At 38.4% G+C, this 17,897-nt stretch overlaps 1 non-coding gene across 1 annotated transcript; it reads left to right on the top strand.

The window, feature by feature from the left end:
- Nucleotides 1-14,405: 14,405 nt before the first annotated feature.
- On the top strand, nucleotides 14,406-14,505 carry LOC114826685 (U6 spliceosomal RNA). Its single transcript, XR_003775742.1, has one exon. It is a non-coding gene; the product is annotated as a U6 spliceosomal RNA (small nuclear RNA).
- The last annotated feature ends 3,392 nt before the right edge of the window (nucleotides 14,506-17,897 follow it).

A 17,897-nucleotide genomic window follows, 5' to 3' on the forward strand; every position in this document is an offset into this window, starting at 1 on the left:
TTAAGAATTTGTAGTTGTCCTCCATTGATGAAGCTTTGTTGAATTTCTTTTTTTTTTTTGTTTTTTTTTTTTGAAACTAGAAATTTGAAAATGTGGGAGAGACAACATATACAAATTTTGCTTCCACACTGTTGAGCAAGAGATTGTGATGCAAGCCACATCTTGTAGTAGTCAAATGTTTGGATGAACTATATAAATTGAATTAGCTTCGAACAGTCTTGAATTAGCTTCGAAGGTTTGAGAATTGTAGTTGTCCTCCATTGATGAAGCTTTTGTTGGCACCATAAATTGGTTTTGCTTCACACTGTCTTGATCAAGAGTGTGTGAAGCTTTTAAGAATTGTGGTTGCCCTCCATTGATGAAGCTCTTGTTGGCACCATAAATTGGTTTTGCTTCACACTGTCTTGATCAAGAGTTTGTGAAGCTTTTGAGAATTGTGGTTGAACTCCTTTGATTAAGCTTTTGTTGGCACCATAAATTGGTTTTGCTTCATACTGTCTTGATCAAGAGTGTGTGAAGCTTTTTTACGAGTTGTAGTGTTTGCATTGTTACAGAGGGGAAATGTCTGAAGCAGATGCAAGATGGCTGAATAGCTTGATCTTCGTATGCCATGCACTGAAGTTGTTGTTGGCTTGCAATAAGACTTTGTTAGTGACTATAACTCTTGTTGGGCATAAGTGCTCCCCTAATTGAGTTGTCAAGTTTGAAGGTTTTTGATTATTTGTGAATGCTAGGAATTCACATGTACAAGTTGTACCACTCGTTTTCTGGTAGGTGGAATGAATGGTGAATTGCTTTCATCACTTGGTTAGTGGTACGAAGGTGAGTTCCTTCATCACCTTTCATCATATTTCACCACCTGGTTAGTGGCACGATGATGAGTTCGTTCTTCACCTGGTTGGTGGCATGAATGGCAAGTTGCCAAATGATATTAGAGTACGGGTTGTACATTTCATCACCTAGTTGGTGGCATGAAGGAGAGTACGGGTTGTACATTTCATTACCTGGTTGGTGGCATGAATGGCAAGTTGCCAAATGATATTAGAGTACGGGTTGTACATTTCATCACCTGGTTGGTGGCATGAAGGAGAGTACGGGTTGTACATTTCATTACCTGGTTGGTGGCATGAAGATGAGTTCCTTCTTCACCTGGTTGGTGGCATGAGTGGCAAGTTTCCAAATGATATTAGAGTACGGGTTGTACATTTCATCACCTGGTTTGTGGCATGAATGGCAAGTTGTCAAATGATATTAGAGTACAGGTTGTACATTTCATCACCTGGCTGGTGGCATGAAGGAGAGTACGGGTTGTACATTTCATCACCTAGTTGGTGGCATAAAGATGAGTTCATTCTTCACCTGGTTGGTGGCATGAGTGGCAAGTTGCAAATGATATTAGTGTACGGGTTGTACATTTTATCACCTGGTTGGTGGCATGAAGGAGAGTGCAGGTTGTACATTTCATCGTATGGTTGGTGGCATGAATGGCAAGTTGCTAAATTATATTAGAGTACGGGTTGTACATTTCATCACCTGGTTGGTGGCATGAAAGAGAGTACGGGTTGTACATTTCATCACTTGATTGGTGGCATGAAGATGAGTTCCTTCTTCACCTGGTTGGTGGCATGAAGTTGCCAAATGATATTAGAGTATGGGTTGTACATTTCATCACCTGGTTGGTGGCATGAAGGAGAGTACAGGTTGTACATTTCATCACCTGGTTAATGGCATGAAGATGAGTTTCTTCTTCACATTTCATCACCTGGTTGGTGAGAATAAGGGCAAAGTGTCTAGGCACATTGTAGCAAGTATCGAATGACACAAAGTATGTTGAACCATTTCAAAGCACAATTGGCTTATGTATGAATGTGTTGGAATGTATGATTGAACGAATATACTGTGAAGCTGTTCGTTTATTTATATAGTCTTGTTGACATAGACTTTGTTTCATGTTGGAAGCATTCATGTTAAAGCTTTGAACCCGAGTGTTTCATTACTAGGAATGTAAGAGGATTAGGACCGAGTTGTCTAAATCACCTCTTTATTGAATTCATACCAAGTAGTCTTCGTTACATAGGATGTCGACCAGCTGAAGCTTAACACTTGTACAATGTAAGTTTACTTGTAATAGTACTTCAAGTGATCAGCGTTCCATGGATGGCCAAGAGTCTTGTCATCGGAGCTTCTAAGCTTGTAAGAGCCAGGGCGACTGATCCCAACAACTTCAAACGGTCCATCCTAGTTTGGACTAAGTGTTCATTCACTCGGGACTCTGTCGCAAAGTAATCTTTTCTTCAATACCCAGTCCCACACTTTGAAAGAACAAGGTTTGACCCTTGAGTCATAGTAGTTGGAGATGCACTGCTTGTAGGCGACATTCCTCAAGTGAACCTGGTTTCTGTGTTCCTCGACTAAATCTAAGTTGAGGGTAAGTTGTTTGTCATTTTCGCTTTGCACGTAGTTCTAGACTTAGAACGTTGCTTACTCAAGCTCAACTGGGACAACTGCCTTTATACCAAAGGCAAGTGAGAATGGGGTTTCTCATGTTGATGTTCGATACGAAGTGCGGTATGACCAAAGAACTTGGGGTACAAATTCTGGCCAACAACCTTTAGCCTTGTCCAAGCATGTTTTCAAAGTTCGCTTGATTATTTTGTTGATGGCTTCAACTTGTCCATTAGACTGGAGATGAGTTGGGGAGGCAAAACATAAGTTAATGTTAAACTTAGAGCAAAACATCATGAACTTATTGTTGTCGAACTGTCGCCCGTTGTCAGTGACTATCGCATTGGGAATGCCAAATCTACAAAGGATGATGTGTTGGTCAACATGTTTGCTCTTGACTAGCATATCATCAACGTAAACTTCTATGCTCTTCCCAATCTGTTCGGCGAACATTGAATTGACCAGTCTCTGATAAGTCGCTCTTACATTCTTTAGGTCGAATGGGCATGACTTTATAACAATATAGTCCCCTATCAGTAGTGAAGGCTGTGTGTTCTTAGTCTGGAGGGTTCATGAGGATTTGGTTGTATCCTGAGTAAGCATCCATAAAGCTCAGGAGTTCATACCTTGCCGTAAAGTCTATAAGTTTGTCTATGAAAGGAAGAGGAAAGTTATCATTTGGGCATCATTTGTTTAGGTCAGTGTAATCGACACACATTCTACACATGACCTTTTAGAGCAGGAGACTTTCCTTGGTCGGATTTTTTCTTAACAAGGACAACATTTACTACCTACGTTGGATAATTGACTTCGCAGACGAAGCCTATACCTTTGAGTTTTTCAACTTCTGCCTTCATTGCCTCGTACCGTTCAACGTCATAAGATCTTCCCTTCTGTCTCACTGGCTTGGTCTTGGGGTCAATACTTAAGCGATGACAGATGATATCGAGAGAGATGCTTAGCATGTTCTCATATGACCAGGCGAAGACCTCAGTGTTCTCTTGCAAAAAAGAAATCAATGCCAACTGAATGAGTGGTGACAATGTGGTGTTAATCTTCACTATGCGATCCGGATAATCTTTTGAGATAGAGACCTTCTCCAACTCTTCAGCGGGTTGTGCTTGCTAGGTGAAAGAGTCATCTTGAGGATCGTCGGGTTGACTGTTGCCACTGTGAAGAGCCAAGTTGGCTTCGTCCGGGTTGGTCTTTATGACTTGGTCATGTATAGAAAAGGTTTCCTTGGGCACAGGCAGATGTTGTTGCTTGACCGAAGTGTTGTAACATGACCGTGCACTAAGTTGATCTCCTCTGATGTAACCATTGCCATAGGGGTTAGAAATTTCATCAACAACATATGTGTGGATACCATGGCCTTGAGATCACTGATGCATGTGCGTCCAAAGATGGCATTGTATGCTGTTGGTCAATCAACTATCAGGAAGTTATTGGTAATGGTAGCTGTGTAAGGGCATGTACCAATGGTGAAAGGTAAGTGTATGTTTCCTATAAGTTGCACGATATCATCGAAGAAGCTTATCAGAGGAGAAATCGAGCGATCGAGCAAGTGTTCAGCTACATTAAGTGCCCTGAAAGCTTTAGCAAACATGATATTGATTGAAGCCTCCGTGTCTACCAGGATTCATCTTATTTCAAAGTTGGCAATGTGAGCCTCCACGATCAGTGGGTCGTTGTGAGGGTGGATGATACCTCTTTCTTCCTCAGGGTAGAAACATATTGGATCCCAATTAGGCTTTTGATACTTGCCTCCCCTGATGTCTTCCACGTGAAACATTTGGTGGCCAGGCCTTAAAGCTCGTTCGCTGTTTTTCATAGCCCTATTGGAAGATTCAGATATGGGTGTGCCACCGCTTATGGAATATATCATATTAACTTGCCACCGCCAAAGCTTCAATATGATCACGAAGGGTGATACACTTCTCGCCGTCATGGCCATTATGTTCGTGGTAGCAGCAAAACGTGTATGTGTTCTTCATGGGCTTGTAACCCAATTGCCTCGGCATTGGCTTCGGTATCAGGTGTGCTATGCTGGGGTAAATGGCCACGCATGTGGCGTTCAAAGGTGTATATGTCTCATACCTCGGGGTAGGGCATGTCCTGACACGTGCTTGGCCCACTGTGTTAACTGCTTGGGGTGGGCATTATTGTAGCGATACCCTTGGTTATCGCGATAGTGTCCCTTACTCCTTTTACTAAAATGGGACTGGTGAGGATGTAAATTTTTCCTTTTGCCTTGAGATTGATAGTCTGTTGACTTGGCGAAGTATTAAGTAAGGCATGAGGAGGCACCGCTGCCGTTTGGAAAGTCGAGGTCTTCTCATTTGGTTGGATATGGCTTCCACTCCCTACTTGTTGATAAGGGGTAGCTGTGGAGGGTTTCCCTTGATATGTCCTTACCTCGACGGAGGCATAGTTGTAAGCCTATGCCATCACCTTAGGGTAAGTCTTTTAAGTGTTAACATTAATCATATACTTGAAGAAACAATCACGTAGGCCTGCCGTGAAGGCTTTGAGGGCAGTCTTGTCGTCTGCCTTAGCACAACGGGAATACTCATGGCTGAAGCGGCTAGCATACATACGTAATGACTCGTCTGGCTTCTGGTGAATAATGTACAAGTCATCCGCAGAGTGCAAGCGATCAGTGTGGAAAATGTGTTGAGAAACAAACAGTTTCCTCAATTCCTCAAATGAGTCTACTGTCTCAGGTGGAAGACAACAATACCAGTTTAAAGTTCCCCCAGAGATGGTGGAGGGGAAGAGAAGACATCGCTCTTCATCGGTGTGCATCCGGTATGCCATGGTGGACTCAAAGAGGTTAAGATGTTCAATCGAGTTCTTATTTCCAGTATAGAGTTGCAAGCCAAGCTTTTGCTTTGTCTTTGCTTTGAGAGGGGTGTTGAGGATCCTCCTTGTAAGAGGGTCAGGCCTAGGTTGCTTCCAATAAGGTATCTCAGCTTGTCGTTCGGCCTTTAATTTTTTTACTTTCTTAAGGAGCTGTAAGACAAGAGGGTCCTGAAAGGAGTCATGTACCACTGGAGCTTTCTTTCGTAAATCTCCATCTCCTCTTGGAATTAGGAAGGTTTGATCAAAAGCATGTGACTTTTCCCTGGACTCGCCGTACTGACTTCCAAGGTATGTCTGTCGGAACATCTCTGAGTCCCCTATACCTTCGTGTTTCTCTAGGACTTGTTGCCCCTTCCCCAAATTGGTAACCGGCCTGGGACATGGGAAGGGACCGAGTCTTTCAGAGACCCTTGGGTCATTGATCTTCGAGCTTACATGGATGAGATTGTCTTGACGTTGCTTTAGGAAGTCTCGGGAGTCACGATAAACGACTTTCAATCCTTCCAACCCTTCTGTAAGGAGGTGTCTTATTCCACTTCTCTTGCTTCGGGTCGAAGCAGCTGGGTTGAGAGAAGTCTCATGTTGATCAATGTTTTGATGATTAGCTCACTCCTCATCAGGGATACACATGTCGAAAGAAGGTGACCATCCGTGTTGGGAGGCACCCAGATGATGGTTGATGTCCATAGGGGCAACGAGCTCGCGTGTTTGAGTACGCCTAGTTTCGTGGAGCGTCTTAAAGAGCTTCTCATACTGCTCCTGGATGACCTTATTCTTCATTGTTATCTTGTTGTTTTGAGTTTCTAGCTCATCGACTTTAGCTTAAAGAGCAACTATTTTTCATTCATTCTTTCGTTGCTTCGCACTAGGTGCAAGAAGGGTGTCATTCTGTGTGTTGTGACTTCCTTTGCTCCCCATGTTGGAAAGGGATGCCTGGTCAAAAGAGAGTGTACGAATGGTGGAAACCAGCTTGACAAAGCTGAAGAGAGTGGGAATAAGTGTCGTTCCCACAGACGGCGCTAAATGTTAATGCACAAAATCAGTGAGGACTTTGGTACAACAAAAAGTGTCAAGTTTGTGACTTTCGCTAGATTGCTTCGGTCATTAGTGTGGATAAGTATGTAAATGGATAGAGACAGGGAAGCAAACATAAGATGTATGTGGTTCACCCAGATTGGCTACGTCCACGGAGTAGAGGAGTTCTCATTAATTGTGAAGGGTTTACACAAGTACATAGGTTCAAGCTCTCATTTTGTGAGTACTAGTGAATGATTTAGTACAAATGACATTCGGAAATATTGTGAGAGAATGATCTTTATTTATAGAAGAGAGTTTCTAGTTTCATTCTGACATTGGCAGGTGTCGTGTTGTGATTGGCTTCTGATGTTGACACGTGTCGCGCTATGATTAGCTTCTGATGTCGACACGTGTCGTGCTGTAATTGGCCTCCTGGTTGGAGGAAAACTCCTTTAGGTCATTAACGGTATAACGTTAACCGGTGCTCAGTAGTTTTAGGATTGGTCAAGTATGGTACAAACAATATCAAATTAAACAGATCTTAACATATATCCATTAACAACGCAATGATTGATTTGTCACCTCTACATACAACGTGGATGTATATGCACTTGTATCTACAATGCTCATCTTGATAAATTTGTAAATGCAAAGGGATACATCTCGTGCTTGCTTACGGAAAAATATCAACTCATAATGATGTTTTGGCCTGGAATGAATAGCAACTTAATTACACTACATTGATCAGGCCCATCACTGAGATTTCCCTGTGCGAAATTTATAGAAGAACCCCTCTTTATGATAATTTTTCGAAAAAAGTAGGACAATGTATTGATGCTAGAAAACAATAACTTAAATCAAAACAACTTTTAGAACTCACTGATTGTAAAGTTACAAATATCATTAAATTATAAGTAAAAGAAGCTGCAAACATAACTTTCGCTACTTAGTCAAAAGCAGTTCAGTCTTAACAACCAAACAAGAATAAAAGCATGAAACATTCTAACTTTAAGGTTTCACTTTAATATAATAATATATAGCATTATTATATAATAAAATTGGAAGAAAAGAAAAACATTTTTTACGGTGTTGTTATTGACACTTCAAATATCAATGTTTACACTTATAAGGAGTGTACAATCAATAAAAGCAATTATTTTAATATATAGAATTATTACTTATAAATTTTAGATGGTGTTGTAGAAATGGATGTCCACTCAAATAATGGGCAAGTTGCCCTTCCACTATTTAACATGTGATTTACTTGTATAAAAACAAGCCTTATGAAACACAACAAAGGGATAGATAGATGTGAGAAGTTCACGGGAGAGAAAGGAAGGAAAAGAAAGAGAGAAATGAGAGGAAGAGGAGAGGAGATAATAGAGAGAGTTATCTTTGTACTCCTATTATTTCAAATTATAATGAAAGCACCACTGCTGCCCCGAGGACGTACTCCAGTCACACTAACTGTAGAGGAACCTCGTAAATTTTGTGTCTTGTTTCATTTATTCCATTGCACCCACAGTCGATTTTACAACACGTTATCAGCACGAGAAGCTCTCATGTCAGTGGAAAGCACAACGCCACAAATCCTGTTCACCTCCTTCAGCTGGAATCTCATAGATAAGAAAAAAAAATTTCATTTCATCTTCAAATCTTAGTACAATTGATTTTCTTGAAGCAACTATATATATTTTTATATGACTGTATATCATCCTTTGCAGAAGCAAAAGAGTAAAAGACTCAAAATTTGTAAGAGAATTTGACAGCAATGTAAATAGCCTCGGAACTCCAACTTGCAGACCTCGGATTGAAATACTTTCTTCTTGAAAGTTGTTCGTCTGCTCAGTATCTACAACATATAAAAATTTCAGAAAATGTTAACGGTGCGATCGTCGCAGATGTCTGAAATACCAAACCAGTTTCCAATTTCCGCAGAAAACTGGGCAGCCACCTTATGAGTACCAAAACTCCATTTCGGTAGCTCAAATCGAAATTGCTTCTTCATGAAAGTTGTTTGGTATCCTCTTATCCATATCATACTAAATGTTGAACTAAATCTAACGGTTTGATCTTCTCATAAGTTGCAGACACTCTTGACTCCAAAACTTATGGGAACCGTTTCGACTTTTTCGAAACTCACCGGAGGAGGAACACCAATTGGAACTTATTGTTACTATTATTTACTGAGTAACCAAAATGACTTCAAACTGTGAAATAATAATAAAAATAAAAGGGATGAAACAAAAGAAGTGGCAGACCAAGAAAATGAAAAAGCAAAACATGAGGACTTAATCATTGCATTTTCTGTTTTGGCATATTTATGTGCATGGTGTTGGTTTAAAGCCCATGTCACAAGTTCTACTTATTTAAAGCAATTTATTTACAGTGGGTAGAATTATTACCCTTTGTTTTAAAGCTTTGATATTTATGTGAATGGTGCTGAATCAAAGCCCTTGTCACAAGCTTTATTTACTTTAAAGCAATTTATTTACCATGGACGGTTTTACCGCCTATTGCTTTAAGTTTTAATGGTGCTGAATTAAAGCCCTTGTCACAAGCTTTATTTATTTAAATGCAATTTATTCATTATGGCTGGAATTACCGCCTATTGCTTTAATTTATTTATTGTACTTATCTTTTGTTACAATGAGTATATATAAGACCCAAAGTTCCTTGATCAGATCAGAACCTGCAGTTTCTTGATCCTCATCATATAAAATGATTGGACCCGAAGTTCCATCATACTAAAAGATCAGGCATGAAGTCCTTTGATCCTGAAGATCAGGACATGAAATTCCTTGATGAGTACCGTAAGTTTAAAGTGTCGCAGTGCCTCAACTTAACTATAATAAAGGACATAAGAGTCTCAGTTCACAGACTATTAAACAAGGACCAGAAGTTCCTCATGTCCATACTCAAAATGGTTTAGCAGAAGCATTTATTAAGTGGGTGAAATCAATTACCAACGCTCTGCTCATGAAAACGAAATTGCCAATTTTCTACATGGGAACATGTAAACTTTACATGATGCATTATTAATTCGATTGAGACATGTTACCAACCATCAATACTTCTCAGTACAACTCGTGTTTGGGAACCAGCCAAGCATTATACTTTCACGAGTTTTTGGTTGTGTTGTCTATGTGCCTGTAAGACTGCCACAACGTACTGAAATGAGGCATCATCGTAGATTAGGCATTGATGTTGAACATCATCTATCATTCAATATTTAGAACCCTTGACTGGGGATATATTTACCGCTTGGTTTGCGGACTGTCATTTTGATAAGACAATTTTTCCGCTGTTAGGGGGAGAAAATATCATTCCAGAAGAATGACGAGAAAGGATCGTTCCAGAAGAACGAAGAGAATTTATTTTATTTTGATTCACGAAGCAATCAATGAGAAAATGAAATATGAATAATTGAATGATGCAACGAAAGTGATGAAATCATATATACTTACTGCAAATGTGTCTACAAGAATTGATGTCTCTGTTGGATAAAATAATGAGACAGTAAATGATTTATCTGTTGCACGCCTGAAGCGTGGCAGATTTTTAGACTCAAAAGGTTCAGTTATTCGAAAGAAGAATAATATGGCACTACTGAACTATTGCATTCCCGAAGCATAACTGTTGCATGACAGTCGCCGCATGGATACACGTCCCAGATAGGACAATCCACAGACATGGGAATATTGATGTCTCATGCATGTAGCATGATAGATGTATAGGTTCCAAAGACTCAACTCCCGGAAGTGGAGATTAAAATCCAAGCTCTATAAAGTTCAAGAGGAGGTTATGATCCACATTCTCTAAATTATGACTATCCTGGAAGAGATAACGTCATGCCCTTGAAGAGGCAATGGATATCCAAAGAAATGAAAAGTTTTTATGCATGCGCATGCACATGAGAATATGGGATCACGGATTGATGATAACCAATGGTAATTTTGGTTTTTACAAGTAGCTACTAAATTCATCAATGAGCTGTGTTAATATTGAGTCACGTTCTTTTGTTCGTCGACAAAAAGAAAAATTATTGGCCAAAATGGAGAAAGGCAATTCCATTACAATTTTGTAAGAACGTGGACAAATGAACCTATATATATTTGAATACAATACAAATAGCCAAAAGATGTTGAACCAAGGAGGTTACATATCGGCATTTGTAATACACTCACATAATATGACACAAGGTTACTAATTGAAACCTGAAATTATACTCTTGTAAACGAGTTCATATAAATGGAGAATTATATACGAAGGGTTGTGAGTTGCCCACATCATATCTCCATAAGTAAATCCCTCAAGTATACATGGGAGCAAATTGCACTGTATAAATTCCAAAGGAAAATGTGTCATGAAGTGTAGAAAATCCTTGAAGGATTCAAATTGCTTGAAGTAAGCCCCTGAAGGGTAAAACATAAAATATATACTCAATATCAATGGATGATATAAATTGCCTTAGTGAGTACTATCAGTATGATATTGTTGCAACATACTAAAATCTCTTGCAAGAGTCAATGACATTAAATTAGAACTCTTGAAGAGTTGATGATATTAAATTGGGACTCCTGAAGAGTCTAGAAAAATTATAAAGTGTTGAAGGAATTATTGTCTCGAGCTGCAGATTGAACAATCTACCAACACGAATCTTATCCATGATATTTATGATATTAAAAGAACCATATGGATTGAAGATTATGAGTTGAATACTCATATGATGAAGATACTAAGAATAATCATTTATCTTCGTGAGGGTAAAGATAAATTAATACTTGGTCCAGAAGTACCACATGTTAGTAAAGTATATGCTTTATTGTATTTGGCACAATACATTGAATGAAATAAAGCTTATTTATTAATATCTCAAAGAAATTACAGATATGTACATACACATGAGTTAAAACAAGCAAACAGGATGGAGCCTTCACAAAGGTTGCTCATGTGAAGCCTCAGTACTCGGAAGTACCCCAGAAGGGGGAGGCACTGGAGATTGATCATGTGGCACCCCAGTACTTAGCAAAACACCAGAAGGGGAAGGCATCAGTTGCTTTCGGAATCTAGCAACGAACCTCTGGTGATCACTTTGAATTCGACTTTCAGATTCCTGCAGTTGGTCGAGCTTTCTTTTCATGCTAGTAGAGTAACTATTTGCAAGCAAGTGTAACACCCTATTCTCGTGCTTGAGCCCTCTGATCTCTTGTTTAAGACTTGCCACCTCCGCCATCAATGATTCAACTTGGCGAGTTTGAGCAAGTAGGCGTTGGCCCATATTGGACACAGAGCCAGCACACTGAACACTGAGAGCCAAGGAGTCTTGAACGGCCGACTCTTCAGACCGTTCTGAAAGGATCTTGTTATCCCTTGGAGTGAGAAGATTCCTAGCTACCACAGTAGCGGTTATGTTATTCTTCATCACAGAGTCCCCAACCGTAAGATGACCATTAGAAGATAAGAATGACGGGCGTCATATATTATCATGACGCTGCTCGTCTGTATCACTCCTAAGACTCAAATCTAAGCAAATGTTAGATGGGCAAGTCATTTTTCAGAAATGATGAAGGAAAAACAGAGGTCAAATAAAATTTCAGAAGTGCAAGATAGAGGAAATTTCTACAGGCATCAACTTTCTGAGCATACTCTTGAACACAATTGATGTCTCTATAAAAGAAGAGGCAGCAGAGCCACTTGTTCAAAGATCGAAGAGGCACCGCTCTCCGAATTTCAAAAGCCAGATTTTCCTGAATAAAGTTCGTTGGCATTTTTCAGACGTAATCCCAACTTTTTCAGATATCGCGTGCAACTTTGTCAAAGATATCTGACAAAGTTGAAAACGCGTAAATCTTACTGTTCTATTTACACCACAGTTGCTGACAAGAGTAAAAGCACAGCACCACCACTTGCTATTGAGAAATCTCTATATATGTCGACCTCTGTTCTCCATAACAAGGCAGACCCGCAACACTGCAAGAATACCTAACTCTTCCTCATCTCCGAGAATGCATCTTCAACATAGCATCTCGAAATACTCAGTTTTCTTCCTCTCCGAGAATACCTCTTCAAACATGTCACACCAGAGCAAGATTATCACATATCTTCAGGGACCAGAGCAAGATTATCTCATATCATGCAATCTCCCTGTCCTTTCCTTTGTCCTTGTTCTTGCCTGCGAAGACAATGATAAAGAAAGCAATATGTCGGAACCTCCACTCAAACTCCCGGTAAGGAACCGACTGCCTGGAACCTTTCCTGATTGCTTACCTAGTGTTGCTCTTGAGTAGTCATCTTCAACGGTTGGAGCTGGGTCTCCAGTCACCAAGAAGTGATGAACCATCCAAATGCAAGGGTTGCACTCCACTCCGGCATCAGAGGGCAAATACTGCCGGAGAAGATGCCACACATGCATGGGGGAAAAACAGGGAAAATACTACTTACGCAAGGGGAGCAAGTAAAGAAAGTGAAAATGATACATTGAAGCATGTGGAGACAAGCGCAACAAACGCGTGCTGATTCATCCCTGACAAAACTGAAGATCACTTGCCACATGAAGCTCCTCATGGTCCAATTTCATTCAAGATCAAGCCTCGAAGGTCCTTGAAGAAATCACAAGTCCGATTCAAGATCAAGTGTTCACTACTCTTGAATCAAATTCCGCTCCAGATAAAAGGAGTAAATTCAGACCTTTGGATGCTAGTCTAGCAGAAAGTCCTACAACCCAGTTCAAGAAAAAGCCTGTGGAAAGTTAACAACAAGTAAAGCAACTCTTTCAGCAATTCTTCTTACTAAGAGACTAAAGCAGAACAATCAACGATCAACCTAAATGATTTGAAATCAGGGGGAGATACTCATCAGGGGGAGCATCCAAAACAGATCAAGATTTTAACGAGTCAATCAAAGACTTGTGGCCATCCAAGGGGGAGTGTTGTAGAAATGGATGTCCACTCAAATAATGGGCAAGTTGCCCTTCCACTATTTAGCATGTGATTTACTTGTATAAAAACAAGCCTTATGAAACACAACAAAGGGATAGATAGATGTGAGAGGTTCACGGGAGAGAAAGGAAGGAAAAGAAAGAGAGAAATGAGAGGAAGAGGAGAGGAGATAATAGAGAGAGTTATCTTTGTACTCCTATTATTTCAAATTATAATGAAAGCACCACTGCTGCCCCGAGGACGTACTCCAGTCACATTGACTGTAGAGGAACCTCGTAAATTTTGTGTCTTGTTTCATTTATTCCACTGCACTCACAGTCGATTTTACAACAGATGGCAAATTTTTATGGGGTCCTTTCAAATTTGAGGCCCTGTGCAATGATACACTATTTTTGTAACATGTCATGCTAATGATATGAAAATATGTGAACGTTTCTTTTCACATAAATCTTTCTCCCTTATACGCCCATTTTATTGATACACCATTATCGTAACATGTCATGCTAATGATATAAGAATATGCGTATGTTTCTTTTCACATAAGTCTTTTTGCCGTAAGGGAGTCCTAAAAACCTGACATGACTTATGGGTTGGTGTAATAATTTAAGGACATGGATCCTCTCCGAATCCATGCATCTAGGGATCCCCCGATTTGGGTTATTGAAATTTGATCCAAAAGCTAAGGTTATTACAACTTTTAAAATTGACCCTTATTTGTAGTCATTAGATCAAATTTCAATAGACCAAATTGATGAATCCCTAAAATTAGGATGCATGGATCCGGAGAGAGGATCCATGTTAATAATTTAAGGCCATCCCTTGAATGATAAGACATGAAAATGCTGAAACGGTACCCCCACGATCCAACATGCATGATGAAAAATGGGTTACTCGATGATTGTTGGTATTGGTAGGGCTTCAAATTTCCAATCAAAGATTATTAGGTAAAGATTTAGTTGTAGCATAGCAGATCATCAGCTTATCTGGACACATGGGTTCGTTCATGCGGTTAAGATAAAGCATGCATGCTAACGTACGTATATAGTTGTTTCTAACTTGTTTGGGTTAGACCGCATCGCAAAATACAAACCTCAGTGACAAACCTTTTAATTTCACTCATGCACACAAGTTTTCGAACTTGATTTTTCCTTTCTTCAATATCATTTGTATGAGATGAAAGGATTAGCATTGTTCTTGCACAAGGATAACACGTATAAATTGAGAAATGGTTCAACTTTTTTTGTGAGTTTGATTCCTATTATGGTTGATCTAAAATCTTAGTTGTGTAACTTTAAAGAGTTGGTTTAATGGAAAGTGAACAAAAGTCTAGAATCTTAACTCGAATTTGAACTTCTACGGATGTATTCTTCGGTAAGGTATCACTATCAGAAATTACTATTTTTCCAACTAAAATTAGCCAGACTAAAAGTTGGGTAAATCAGTTTCGTCCAACGAAAAATAACTCTTGATCGGGTAAACGTGGTCAACCCTTTGTTTTTTTTTTCAGATGCTTCATGCAAAGAAATTTGGTCGGGTAAGTCGTAGGTCGTTCGGCAAACATTTGCCACCAAGGGCAAAAAAAAGGCACGAAACCACTCAAATATTGTCCAACAAACTATAAAAAGTTCAGTCACACAAAGGCTTAATTTGGTCTTAGGATTTAGAGCGACCAAAGCTATACGAAAAAAGAGAATTAGTATGTAAATAATGTGTGACAGATACTTATATTAAAATTATAATTTTGTGATATTTCATTATATAAATGATATGGAATTAGTGATTCTAATACTAAAATGGTATCATCATATTAAGAATGTGGGTGCGTAATCTCATTAGTAATTTGGTGCATCAATCATAATTTATTTTGGAATGTGAGAATTATATTATACGTCAGCGTGATAACATAGTACAATTAATTACTAGAAAGTTACAAGCAGTTGTACAATATAAAATAAAATAAAAATATATTTTATTAAAAATGATGTTACTGTAATGTTATGTCATTCTCTAAGTTGTTCATATCCTAATAAGGGATTTGCAAGTAAATCCAAATACAACTAATTAAAAAATAAAATAAAATATACATATTTGAAGCCTTGAATTAGTAGCTTTGGTTTCTGCAAATTGGTACATTAATATCCGAATTTTGTATAACACCAAGATTTAAGAAGCTATTAAAAGATTATCAAATTTGAGTTTCTTAATTGTTTAAAAATTAGATTTAGAAAGAAAGGTGAAATCAAGACTGTCTCCATTGTACGTGACAGTTGCTCGTGGCATTGGGCACATAAGCCAGTCATGCTAACGGTGGAACCCAAATTGGAGGCAGATTGTCTGCCCTCTTGTTTGAGTGTCTTTCTCATCCCTTCATATTTTGTGCGGTTACAATTAAGTCACGTCAATATTTTATATTGATTTTTTTTATAAAGATAATAAGACAAAAAACAATAAGAATATAAAATGTTAACGTAGCTTAACCGTGACTGCACAAATAGGAAGGATGAGAAGGGCACCCAAACAGGAGGGCAGACAATCTGCCTCCACCCAAATTACCTCATACATTCTTCCCTTCTTCTTCACCCTTGTGTGTTTATATATAAAGCCAACATTGTTGTGATACTGTTTAGAAAGGTACTATCCGCAAACCTATTTACTTCTTACATACTTTTTAATTTCTAACAATTAGATTGAATGAAGAAAAAGATTAATAGACAAAAATGACAAGATTGTGTGGAAGGTAAGAAAGAGTGGATGAATAGCACTACCCATTATTTATCAAAGAGGTAATGCTAGGGAGGCTAAATTTGTAGTCTGAATTTGCAAACTAAATGACATGGAAGTTAATGATTGAAGTATGAATAATACTAGACAAACTAAATTTGTAGACAAAAATTGAAAAAGTAAATGATATAGAAGTTGACAATTTGATTATTACTTAAACGTTTATAAACATGCTAATTTTATCTACAAATTTAGTCTCCTTACCATTACCCTTGAAATAGTACTTAATTGTAAGTATGTTTATTATTTATTGATGACATATCATTTAATTTGTAAATTTTATCAACTATAAATTAAGAAAAATTCACAAGTCTCCCATTTGTCCATATCAAAAAAGTAAATAGAAAACTTTAATAGGAAAACTTCGGACCTATTGGGATTGTTTCTTTGATGATTCAAGGCGTTTTATGACAATTAAAAACACTTATAAATACTTTTTGGCAAAAACTTAAAAGTATATCGCCACTACATGAAGTAACACTGCTATCAAACCGATTGCATCTTGGCATCAAAGAAATTTACGAGCACAAGATTATTCTTTCCTATTTGTCCTTAATTTCATGTTGAAAAACGACAGATATCACATTTTGAACCACATCTAACCATCTTTTTAATAACATGGATTCACCATTGTCGTGGCGATTCGTTCCAATAAAACTATAACACATGTTAAGTTTTTTAACATAAAATTATATTACTAAATCAAAACACCACGCATTGGTGAACACGTTTCAGAATGTAAATTGTTCTCCTTCCTAAGGTACCATTTGATACGCAGACGGGATGGAACATGACATAATGGGACGGAACAGGATGAAATGGAACGAAGGTTCACTACTATGTTGGTGTACACTCAGGCTGGAATGGAATGAAGAATTAAATGACAATCGTACCCTTCACAGATTACCCATCACCGGTTTCCACCTCTTCCTCTTCTTCCTCCACTCTTCTCATAACTCTCGTCCTTTCACCTACTTTTCCCAGTACCCTTATATTCTTCGTGTTTGTTTCCCCATAAAATTTCCTCTCTTTGGCTTTCTCAGGAACCCTTTATCTGATCAGAGTTTTCTTCATTTTGCTGTTTTTCTTCTTTGAATATAGAAATCAAACGCAAAGAAAATTGCTTTTTGTTGGGTTTTTGTCACTCAGTTTCCCGGAAAATTTGAAGTGCGATCAAAGAAGCTTGATATCCTGGAAAAACAAGAGAACTCAGTTTTTGAGTTTATCTGTTGAGGTAAATTTTGATTTTTAATGAATATTTTATCCTAATTGTGCATAAATGGAGAGATCTCTAGAATTTTGATTAATTTTCAAAGTGAAAATTAATGAAAAATAAGAGGGGTATTATTGTCCAAAAAGTTATAATTTTGTGTTTCATGGGCTGGAACAAGTCATTCCAGGGGGAGGGTGGCACAAAAAATTGACTAAAATCTGTTCCATGAGATAGCTCCTCCCAGGCAAATTGACGCACCAAACATGGAATGAGTGCGTCCCGTCCCACTGCCCTCTATTGTATCCCACGTACCAAACGGTACCTAACATCATCCATTCCCCATTTCCTTCCCACTTTAGTGCCAATAAACAAGGTCAAATATTTAAGGAGATGGATTGTATGCCCTCCTCATCTCATGCCCTTTCCATCCCCTCCTATTTATGTGGTCACAGTTAAGTCACGTCAACATTTTATATTCCCATTATTTTTTGTCTTATTATTTCTATAAAAAAAATCAATATAAAATATTAACGTGACTTAACCATAACCACAAAAAATAGAATAACATGAGATGGGGATGGCAAACAATTCATCTCCAATATTTAATCCCCTAATCCCATTCCCAACAAATTAACCAA

Source organism: Malus domestica, chromosome 08 (assembly GCF_042453785.1).
Source record: "Malus domestica chromosome 08, GDT2T_hap1".
NCBI lineage: Eukaryota > Viridiplantae > Streptophyta > Magnoliopsida > Rosales > Rosaceae > Malus > Malus domestica.